The 12,136-nt window shown below is 39.5% G+C and overlaps 1 pseudogene; it reads left to right on the top strand.

Moving 5' to 3' along the window:
* Positions 1–3,362: 3,362 nt before the first annotated feature.
* Positions 3,363–4,291, top strand: LOC101424866 (putative olfactory receptor 5AK3; annotated as a pseudogene).
* The last annotated feature ends 7,845 nt before the right edge of the window (positions 4,292–12,136 follow it).

Below are 12,136 nucleotides of genomic sequence, written 5' to 3'. Positions count from 1 at the left end.
GGTGCCACCCCACAGGCATCGTGTGGCGCCATCCGGGAGGAGGGGCAGCCGCGGAAGCATGGCTGCCGAGAAGGGGAGACCCGAGGGCACTCTGCGCCCATGCCGAGCTTCCTTCAGGGGTGGCGGTGAGTCCGACCAGCCACCCTATTATGGGGGCAGCGGCTTGGCCTGCCGCGGCTGCTCCCCCACCAGGCCAGCAAACCGCACTTCAGCCCGAGGGGTGACCACAAATAAAATAAAATAAAAAAGAAGAAAAAGAGAGAAAAGGAAAAAGAGAGAAGAATAAAAGGTGGGTGGGCAAAGAAAAGGTAGGGAAACAAGCAAGAAAAAGAAAAGGAAAAAAAAACCTAAATAAACGAGAAAGGACCTTGGGGGATACAATGGGAGAAAAGACCAGGAGATAATGCAATATTAGCAACCAAGACAATAAAAAAAAGAAAAAAGAGAAAGAGAAAAAAAAACACACAAATGCTTAGGGCTAGGACATTCAAGGACCTCAGATGGACCTCAGGGCATGGTGGATTCAGGGATGGGAAGTCTGTGATATTGCAGGCTCAAGAGGTGTGAGTCTCTGGAGTGTGGGCCACCAGAGTTTAGGGGACACAGACCTGGGAACCACGCATTCGGTTAACAGGAGGCCTGGAAGCACTGCAGTGCAACACAGCCCTCAGGGATCCCCGCAGCTGGGCACCAGCCCTAAGGGGAGGGGTCACGCCCACAAACTCTGACCTCTGTGTCAGAAACCCAAAATTCCACCTCTCACAAGAGTCTCTTCTGTCACTGTCTCACCAAATCGACTTTGGGACACCTCCCTCCCTGCAAGCCCCTGAAACAGCCTTCTGGATGTGCTGCTGCACTACAAACAATTTAGGGACCACCGCAGATGGGCCGCCATCCCTAGGGGGAGGGGCTCCAGCCAGAAGCTCTGACCTCCATGTCAGAAACCCAAAATTCCATGTCTCACAAGAATCTCCTCCGTCATTGTCTCACCAAATCAACTTCCAGACACCTCCTGCCCTACAAGCCCCCAAAACAGCCTGCTGGGGTGCTGCTGTACTACAAACCATTCAGGAACCGCTGCAGCTGGGCCGCCAGCCCTAGGGGGAGGGGCTCTAACCAGAAGCTCTGATCTCCATGTCAGAAACCCAAAATTCCATGTCTCGCAAGAATCTCCTCTGTCACTGTCTCACCAAATCAACTTCCAGACACCTCCCACCCTGCAAGCCCCTGAATAGCCCACTCAGGGTTTGGGAACTCCCCAGTGCAGCAAAGCCTCCAGGAATCGCCACCACTGGGCCGCCAGCCCCAGGGGGAAGCGTCCCGCATGCAGCCCCAATCTCCATAAAAGAGACCCAAAATTCTACCTTTTACAAGAATCTTCTCTGTCACCGTCCCACTAAATTGACGTCCAGACACCTTCTGCCCTGCAAACACCCAAAACAGCCTGGTCTAGCAGGATTCCAACCCTACTCAGCCGCTTCTTTGCAGGAAAGGTTATAAGGTGCACTCACTCAGACACCATCTTGCCCCGCCCTGTTGGAGAAGTTTTGTACCACAGAGAAGTTCAACTACGGCAGGGAAGGAACACTGGTGTAGGGTGTTATTGATGGGGGGAGTTCTCCAGGGCATTTATATAGAGGACATAAAAATGTTCTGATATATGTTGGGTATTTTTATAGTAGATATAGTTACAAACATCAACTGAGGGAGTGCTGAGTTCCTACCCAAGGGAGCTCTGTCACATTCCCCAATGGAACAACAATAATCCCCCAAGTGCAACTGCAAAGGAGAGATAGTCCAATAATGAGCCCCTGATACTGATGACTATGCTTATGAGCCTGTGTGCCTGAAATATGAAAAAGGCCTAGAGTTGCAGGGTGCCTAAGAGTTACCTCCTGAGAGCCTCCAAGTTGCTGATATGTGGCCACTCTCTAAGCCAAACTCAGCATGTAAATGTATTACCTTCCCATCAGCATGGGACATGACTCCTGGGGATGAGCCTCCCTAGCACCAAGGGATTGCTACCTATCACTAACTCATGATGCAACTAGAAAGAGACCTTGAATTAAAGGGTCAACTCAGACCAGCAGAAAATCTCAGCCTACATGTTGGATCAAGTGTTAAAAACTTCTTTTTGACCTTGAATAAAAGGGAGAGATGGCAAAGACAAATGAGTTTATATGGCTAAGAGTCTTCCAAAAAGAGCCAGAGGTCATCAGAGGGGTCATGCTTACACACAGCTCAGCAGGAACCCAGAGAGACCAAAGTAGATACAACCCTAGGTGCTGGTTGTCCTGAAGGCTATGGAGATCCACAGGTTATATCGTCATGGCAGATGGATTTGGAATTATGTGCCATGTCAGAGGGCCCTGCTTTGGAATCTGTTCTCCTGAGTATGATGGAGCTGGACTCAGATGTAACCTTTCTACCCATGCGTCTACTGTCACTTTTACTGAACCTACAGTTGTCGCTAGGGATGGTGCATACTCGGGGGACTTGAATCTCTGGACTGCCCATGTGCCAACTGGGCCCTGAGCCTTACCAAGTTGCAACTCCTACTCTCTGGTTCATTGGAATTACACAGGCCAGCTAACAGAGAGGTGAATATGGTCAACCACCACACCAGAAAATCAAGAGTGCAAGCTGAGGAATTGCATCCATCACCCATGTGGAATCTAAGCTCCCTCTTGATATAGAGGTGGAGTGGACATCATCATCCCAGGGTCCACAAAATGGAGGAATATAATATGGATTAGAGTGGACTTACTGAAAACTATAAAACTATTGTGACTAATAATGGAAGAAATTGTAGCACTGATGTAGAGAAAGTGGCTGTGGTAGTTGCTGAGGGCAGGAAGAGGGAAGAAGATACATGATGTGGGGACATTTGGAGGACTTTGGGTTGTCCTGAGTGATATTGCAGGGATAGATACTGGACTTTGTATATCCTTCCATAACCCACTGAATGTACTGGGGGACAGTGTGAACTACAGTTGGGATGAGTGTGCCACAATGATGGAGGAGGTTGTTGGTGTGGCAGTGGGGTGGAGTGGGTGGGGGATATAAGGGAACCTATTATGTTTTTTAATGTAACATTTTTTTGTGATGGATATACCTTCAAAAAAACACAATTTACAAAAATGATGTGGTGGGGGGTTAGGAGTGGGTTATATGGGAAACTCTTAATGCTTTTACTTTTTTTATGTTTTTCAGTATAGAATTCTTTGTGATCTATTAACTTTAATTTAAAGTCATTAAAAAAACAAAGAAAAAATAAAAATAAAATTGATTGTGGTGATGACAAAAAAAAAAAGTCAGGAGGATTTCCCTTCTTTTCTTCATCCCTCCAGACTTTGGTAACCATGACACAAGGAAATGGCACTGAAGTAAATGAATTCTTCCTTATGGGATTTGGTGTCCAACACAGTCTCGGCATGTCCTCTTCATTGTATTTCTACTAATCTATACAACGTCTATGGTGGGTAACATCGGAATGATCTTACTCATCAGGACAGATTCCAGACTTCAAACACCTGTGTATTTTTTCCTACAACATTTGGCTTTTATTGATATCAGTTATACCTCTGCTATCACTCCCAAGATGTTGCAAAACTTCATCTCAGAAAATAAATCAATATCATTTGTGGGATGTGCGATGCAATTATGGGTTTATGTAAGATTTGCCACCAGTGACTGTTACCTCCTAGCTGCTATGGCAGTAGACCATTATGAAATCATCTGTAACCCACTTCACTACCCTATCGTCATGCCCCGAATAGTCTGCATACAATTGGTAGCTGGTTCTTATGTGATGGGCTCAGGAAATTCCTCTGTACACACAGGCTTTACATTTTCACTGTCCTTTTGCAAATCCCACACCATCAATCACTTTTATTGTGATGGCCCCCCAATTCTTGCCCTTTCATGCTCCAACGTTCACATCAACATCATCCTGCTTGTTGCCTTTTTAGGATTTAACTTGATGTTCACTGTGTCAATTGTCATCTTCTCCTACATATACATCCTGCCTGCCATCCTAAAGATGCCTTCTACTGCAGGGAGGAAAAAAGCCTTCTCCATCTGTGCCTCCCACCTCACAGCAGTCACCATTTTCTATGGAAACCTCTTTTACATGTACTTACAGCCTCAAAACAGTAATTCCCAGGAGAATATGAAGGTTGCTTCCATATTTTATGGTATTGTGATTCCCATGTTGAATCCTTTGATCTATAGCTTGAGAAATAAGGAGATAAAAGAAGCCCTAAAAGTGATAGAGAAGAAGTTCTTCTAGACTGGACCCAAATTATTAATATTCAGCATGCAAAAATAACCAGTAGGTATATTTTATTACAATTTATAATTTCTGAAATTTAGATCATTTTCACATCTTATATCAGTGGTATTTTTCTCAAAAGACAAGATCTTAGAATGTGGGAAATTCAGTAAACATCTCTTAGAACTAATTTTTCCTGAATGTAATCGAAAAATTTATCTCTACAACCTGTCAAGAAAAGCCTTGTCAAGATTGTTTAAAATATTAAGAAATATATATGAAATATTAAAAATATTTAACTTTTTAAATATATTCCTACACTCTACAAAAATCCTTATTCATATGTAATTATTATTTAAAGTTTATTATTTTCCATTTATTTCAGCATGTCCCAAAATTTTCTGACACTACTACTAACTCTATTCTAATTATTACACAAACCTAAATGTAAATAAATTTATTACTTTTAAAATCGTCTTGTGACTTAGAATATCTCCCTCCAATATTCCCATGCTAATGACATTTCCTAACACTTAAAAATAGTTCTGTCATTAGTTGCCCACAATATTCTGAACCCATCTCTTTCTTGCCAGGAGAAAGGAAATTCTTGCAAACATTTTCTATGTCTCTCTTGAGTAAGAACAGAGAATTTAGAATGTGGATGGATCTAAAATCCAAATGGTGGAAATTCATTTATAAAAGGCATAAAATTCATTTTAGTGCACACAAATAATTTAAACTGAACAATCTAGTGGGAAGTCCTAGGAAGCTCAAGAGTACGTTGAATCAAGAAGAAAATGTGCTCATAGATAACTTTCAGATGGAAAGCCCCACCTGAATCTGACAGATAATCATGCTAACTGAGAGAAAGAACAAGTGGAGTCACTGACTATACCATATTGGGCATGTAAGGACTAAAGGAGACATTCCATAAGCATAGTTGGGAGACACCTATTTGCACTGGAAATGCTGCAACATCCTTGTTGTTGGCTCCCTAATTGTAGTGTCATTCATCCTGCCACTAGTCAGATAAATGTCCCTACCAAAGAAGAAGCAGAGAGGTGAAGAATAGAACTTGCTCATCATTGGAGCCCTAACACCCAACACATTCCTAGCATATTATAATTGTTCAAGAAATATTTGTCGAATAAATGGACAAATGAAAGAAGAAAGACCTGAAATCTAGACTAAACACTCACACATGACTTATAGTAAGCTGCAACCCAGGACAGCAATTCCTGCATTGAAAAGTAGCAACAGCCAGTACTCATTCCCTCAGATCCTTTGTATCTTGAAGTTAAAAGTTTTCATACACATTTCATAGAATAAAAAGGTGAGATCAGCTTGGTAGCCTGAGTTATTGAGGATTTCTTTCCAAAACCTATTTCAGATTGTCTTGCTTCTCTTTTGTTATTATTAAAGTTGTTTTGCTTTGCTTTGTTTTCTAGGTCAGGTGGATGTGTCTCTCTGTGTCTGTGTGTGTGTGTCACATAGAATACATAGATAGAAATGTCTAATGACATACGGGGACTATGGGCACTAGAGAAAGTGTGGGGAGAGGGTCATTTAACCCAGAGGAACCATGGCCACTTGTGGCAGTGGATGTAGGAGGAGTGTCTCCACTGTTTCTCACCAATCCAGTCATACATTTTATTGATTAATTTCCAATAGCTTATATGATTCCTTGTGTAGTTAACTGAATGTGACATCTAAGAAAAAGATAATCAGATAACTGCCAAGGATATTAGTTCAAGGAGGCAGAAGATAATGACCACCCACTACCATTGTGAAAAAGGGTGTGGTTTGAGTGGGCATAAACATGGCAATATCTCAGAAACATTCCAGGTGGAATGGCACCACTGTCTATTTACATTATGCTAAGCTGGTGTCTCTAATATTATCAAACTTAAATTCACATGTCTGAGCCTGGCAAAACCCAATGAAGTATGGCAGGTGATACTGGACTGCCACAAATTCAGCCAAAATGGTAGCACTAATCTCAGTTGCTGTTCCTGATGTGGTATTATTAGTAAAACAAGCCCAGCCTCTGGCACTATGCACTGGAACTGATACAGGAATGCATTCTTTTCAACACTTATCCAGAAAAACTGGAAGCAAGGCACGTTATCTTGGTATGGACATCAGTATACATTACAGACTCTTCCCTGTTAATTCTCCATGGTCAGTATAGTCTGTGGAGTCTTGCCTATACGGAAACTTACAGAACATTTCTCTAACCCACTATAGTCTCCACATCATTCTATCTGGGCTACATAGAGTAGTTAAAACTTTGCTCACTCAGCTAAGTTTTCTGTACATCTGCTAGTTGGAGATAAACCTTCAAAGATTCAGAGCTGGCCAGAGTAATGAAAATTTTATGGATTTAGGGCTTTGGAGCATGTACAGACCTATTCTTAGGACAGCACAGGTTATCATACACCTTAAAATTCCTACCACTACGGAAGAGGCACAATGCTTGGTAGGCCTCTTTGAGTTTTAGAGACAGTATAATCACATTTGAGAATTCTGCTCCAATGCATTTATCAGATGACTTGAAAGGCAGGGACAGAACAAAGGAGGGCTCTGAAGAAAGTATGAGAGCTGCTCTGACTACCATGGCCTTCAGGTTTACCACATCCCATGGTGTGAGAGGTATCTGTGGTGGAAAAACACCATGTTGCATCTTTGCAAGCCTGAATAGAAAGGGTTGTGAGTTTTAGAGCAGGAGTTGACAAACTTTTTTCAAGTAGAAAGATACCATGGGATTTGAGCCACTAGTAGCACACACAGAGCTGTCTACACAGATGAACTGAAATCAAATAGGTGAGAAGTGGTAAAAGATACAAAGGTTTCTGGTATACCATGTGTATTAGGCAAAAGGGTGCGAATAAAAATACCTGACATCTGTTGGCTTTTATAAAGGGTATTTATTTGGGATAGAAGCTTACAGCCACAAGACCATAAAAGAGTAATTTACTTTTCTCACCAAAGTCCGTTGCCATGTGTTGGAGCAAGATTGCTGACAGCCTCTGTGAGGTTTCAGCCTTCCTCTCCCTCCTAAGGCTCCATAGTCCCAGCTTCTTCTGTTCTCAGCTGTAGCCTGGAGGGCTCATCTCTCTCCCCAGGGCTCCTTTCTTTCCAGGCTCAGCTGCTATGGTCTCTTCACAAGGTCAGCTGTAGACTATTAGGCTCATCTCTCTACCCAGGGCCTCTGCCGTGTCTAATGAGCTATCTCTATTCCTCTGCCCTCTTCCTGTGTATTTACTTCTTAAATAACTGCCCACCATGGGGGGCAGGGACTCAATGTCCTACTGAATTCGCTGAATCAAAGCCCTAATATAAACTTAATCAAGTAAAAGTGAACCCTCTGAATGTAATCCAATCAAAGTGTATCTCAAGCCCAGCGGAACAGACCAGTTTACAAACACAATCAGTATTTCTTTTTGGAATTCATCAATAATATCAAACTGCTACACCATGTAACACACTTCTAGCCAATGAGACAGAAGCAGAAGCCTGCTGTTTTCCTGATCAAAGATGATATATGTGTTTCTTACCTTGCGCTCCTTGCTCACTTCCTCCTGCCTTGAAAGAAGATGTGCCATCTAGAGCTCGCGTGTACATGTTAGATTATAAAGCAACTAGCATGTGAGAAAGACTAAGCAAATCACAAGTGCTGGTCTTAGTTTCAACACCTAATGTTAAGAAGTAAAAATAAATCCCTCTTTTAATGTAAGTTGGGTTTTCTATTACTATTAGTTCAACACATTATAACAAAGACACCTGCCTTGCAATAAGTAACATATGTCAATTTATCAGCCTTTTAACAATAACTTTTGAGAACTCTCTTTCATGTGCCCGTTTGTTAATCAAAAGATCTAGCTCTCTCCTCAGACTAATCAAAGATATAACTCTTGCAGCTATATATCCAAACAAAATTCAAACCCTCTTTTTCTACAGATTGTTTGTATACCAATGTTGTAAAGTGCAACTGAAATAAAATGGTGTCTTTATCTCAGGCTGATTTGGGAAAGAAAAAGAAAGGATTTATAAAAATTTTATAAATAAATAAGGGATTAAGAGGAATTTTTTAAAAATGAGTAATGGTTACAGTAATAAGATAAAATTTGTTCAAATAGAAGGAACTCTGTCACACTAGAGTCCATATACCCTTAAATTTCCCCATTGTCTTCTCAGGGAGAAGATGTATATTTTTGCATTTCTTCTTTTTCAGAAAACCACATTTTGACTGATTATAGTAACAGAGATTATTATCTGAACCTAAACACAGGTTCCTAGACATATATAAAACATGTTCAATCTGATTCATAACAAGAGGAAAAACCCAGCTGTTCTATAACAGGGCAACTTTAAAAAAAAAAGAAAGCAAGTCTCTAATGGCAGTTAAGTGGAAATAAAATGTTTCCTCTCTGGAAAGCTTAACTTTTCTTCAGCAAAAAATAACAATGAACGTTGTCTTTTCCAATTCCCTCAGCCCCAGAAACCTCAGATTCTCAAGGGGAAAGCACTGATTTCTTAGGTCCCAGCTATAAATTCCCTGATGGGAAAGAAACACAGAAGAGGTCTTGGTGGGAAATCAACCTGCATCTGTTGTAGAAAAAGCATCTGGAGGCATCTCCAGTGTAAGTAAAACATAGCCATTTTTCACAGTCGCTGTGAGCCTGCAGTGTATGTGGGAAGTGGCCAAGTGAAAGGGTCACAGTCTGTTCCAGCAGGTCTCACCACAGGTCCAGGAAGAATCATTTAATTTCTGGTGATGGAATGGAAAGGGAGTAAAGAAACTGGGCTTAGCATTTCCTGGGAAAGGCTATGAGTGAATAAATCATTGAATTATTGAATGAATGGATAATTGAATAGTATATGCCCATAATGTGTTCTTTGCGTATGTTACTGTCGCTAACTGTTGGGCATTCTATGCCAGGCCCGGTGCTGTGAAGTTTACATAAATCAGCTCATTTGAACTTCACTTCACTGCAAAACAGGCTTTACGTTTTTTCTCTTCCTTTATCCTTTTAAAGCAAATACAAAGTCAAGAAAAAGTAAGAAGTTTCTAAGTCTAAAGTTTTCTCTCTCCAAAACCATGTCAAAGGATAACCATTTGACACATTACACATTAATGTATATCCTTCCTGACCTTTTCCCATGGGTAAATAAAGAGAATGAGAGCTTGAGTAAGAGTATGAGAAAGAAAGTTTAATTTTTAAAAGGGCCACACACTACATATTTATCTGCACTTTGCTTTTCTCGTTTAATATATAACATGAACACCATTCCATATGAGTAAATATCAATTGTGTTCTTTTTGGATTGTGTATTGAGCTATAATATAAATCTGCTGTGATTTATTTAGCCCTGCTTAGAAACTTATGCTATTATGTAAACAGTGTTGCAATGAATATGATCACCTTTTAAGTAAGACCTGTGACCCCCATTGTACAGAGAAAGGACTGATGCTGAGGGGAGTTACATCCTTTGTCCCTAAGGAGTAGTGGGAACAGAATTCAAACCTAGGTCTTTCCTTTCCATGGCACAACGCTAAAAGAAAATGAAGCGTTGGAAACCCTGGAACTCAGTATAGGTTAATCAAGTTCAAAACACTCACGTATTTGGTAATCTTCTTTATAGCAGTCATTTGATTAGCAAAACACCTTTATCATTGATGCAATAGAGAATCTCATACTGAGTCAGGTCACTCTTAATATATACAGTTTGTTTTGTGTGTTAGTGTGTTGTACAAGTTTCCTTAGCTCTTGAGAATTGTTCCTGTTGTGTCACATCATTTTATCTAAACTCAGAATGATTAAAGTCAAATTGATACATTAAATGTCATCACTCTATTAAGACTCTAGTGTAAGTGGAGCCCCGGACTATTCTAACCTCTTCTGATATGTGCTTTTTCCCACTAAATGGAAGTTTTCTTGAAAGGACGGCAGTTCATCTATTTTCCAGCAAATTTACTTGAGGGAGCAACTTGCACAAATTTACTGCTGCTCCTCAGCCCTACAGAGTACAGACAAATATTGTGTTTATTTCTCAAGATATTTCCAAGAACCAGAGAAGCCCGTATCAACAACAGGCTTGTTTATTACACATCCTTCCAGTCAAGGCATATTCTTATCTAAAATCAATCATCCCATCTAAGCAGGAAAAATTCTGCCTGGTATTACTGATAGCAGAGTACAGGAGCCTCTACTGATTTCTTGGGGACATGGGCTCTCCTCTATGAGCAACTTCTTTTATTATTTCTCATTTTATTATACAATATTTAACATTATAAAAATATGTCGAGACTAATGTAGGAACTAATTGACTAGTCACCACATAATTCTGCAACTTGCCTTTATCCATTCAACATCCTCTGAGAGATTTATCCATGAAGATTTTGTAGCCACCTGTTCACTGATCTTCAGACTTAATAGCTTCCATTTTTTCCATGACTAACAATGATGTGTGTATATACACAAATTTGCATATGTATACGTGTATGTGTGTACATGTGTGCATACATGTGTATGTGTGCCTGTTTGTGGGGTCAAGAATTTCTCTAGAATACACTTAAAATGGAATTGATGGACTCTAGGGAAATACATCTTTAATTTTACTAAATATTTCCAAAATTGTCTCCAGTATGACTTTGTGCATTTACATTCCCACAAGGAATGTATGATTTCCTGTGGCTCCACATACTCAGTAAAACTTCACCTCTCAAATTGATGAGTGCAAAATTATATTTCAATGCAATATTAATATTCGATTAACTGACTACTACTGAGTTGTGTAACTTTTCATATTCCTGATGACAATTTAGACTTCTTTCTATGAATTTCTTTTGCACATTTTTCCAGTAGATTGATAACAGTAATTCCTTCTATATACTGGATACTAATTCTTTGACATTTATCTGTGTTGCAAATAACTTGTTCCTGTCAATATCCAGATATTTCTTTTTATAATGTTAGTGTCTTAAATTTTAATGTAGCTCAATATCCAATATTCCTTGATTTGTGCTTTTGTCTTTTTAAAATTTTTCTGGATAACTGTCATAAAGATATCCTGCAATGCTTTACTTTCAAGGCTTTACAGTTTCGATTCTCTTATTTAAAGCTTTAATACATTTGGAATCAATTTTTATAAAATTTGAAGTAGGAATACAATATTATTTTTTCACAAGTATAAGCATTTTAGCATCACAGTTCCCCATTGACCTGCAATGCTAATCCTTTTATGTATCAAATTTTCATAGACACATCGTTCTGTTAAGAACTTTTTTCAGTTCCACTGATCTATTTGTCTATCTTCACACTAGTTCCACTCTCTTTATTATTATTATAGCTTTATAATAAATTCTGGTATTTAGTAGGACAAGTTCTCACCTTGTTTTTCTTTAAATTTGCCTTAGCTACTCTTAGCTCTCTTCTCTTCCATAAAAGTTTTAGAATAAACTTATCAAGGTGCACATAAAATTCTCTCAAGCATTTGACTGGAATTGCATTGAATTTATAGATTAATCTGAGAGAAATGTATTGTTTACAATATTGAGTTGTCACCTGTGAACCTGGTCGTTCTGTTTTGGTTTTCTTCAAGCCTTTAAATATAGTTGCATTTTCTCAATGAGTCAACATTTTTTGTTCAATTTATGTCCAGGTAACACGTGCTTTTATTGTTATTGTAAATATAAATATTAAAATAGCATTTTTCTAACTGTTGCCAGTGAACAAATATGCAATTGATTCCTAAATAATTACCTAAGCTCAAGCAATTTTGCTAGACTCACTAAGAATTTATCTGTCAATTCTGTGGGATTTTCTATGGAGACAATTACATAATTTAAAAATAATAATA

The sequence above is a fragment of the Dasypus novemcinctus genome, chromosome 10 (genome assembly GCF_030445035.2).
Source record: "Dasypus novemcinctus isolate mDasNov1 chromosome 10, mDasNov1.1.hap2, whole genome shotgun sequence".
NCBI lineage: Eukaryota > Metazoa > Chordata > Mammalia > Cingulata > Dasypodidae > Dasypus > Dasypus novemcinctus.
This window is presented reverse-complemented; position numbering and strand designations above follow the sequence as displayed.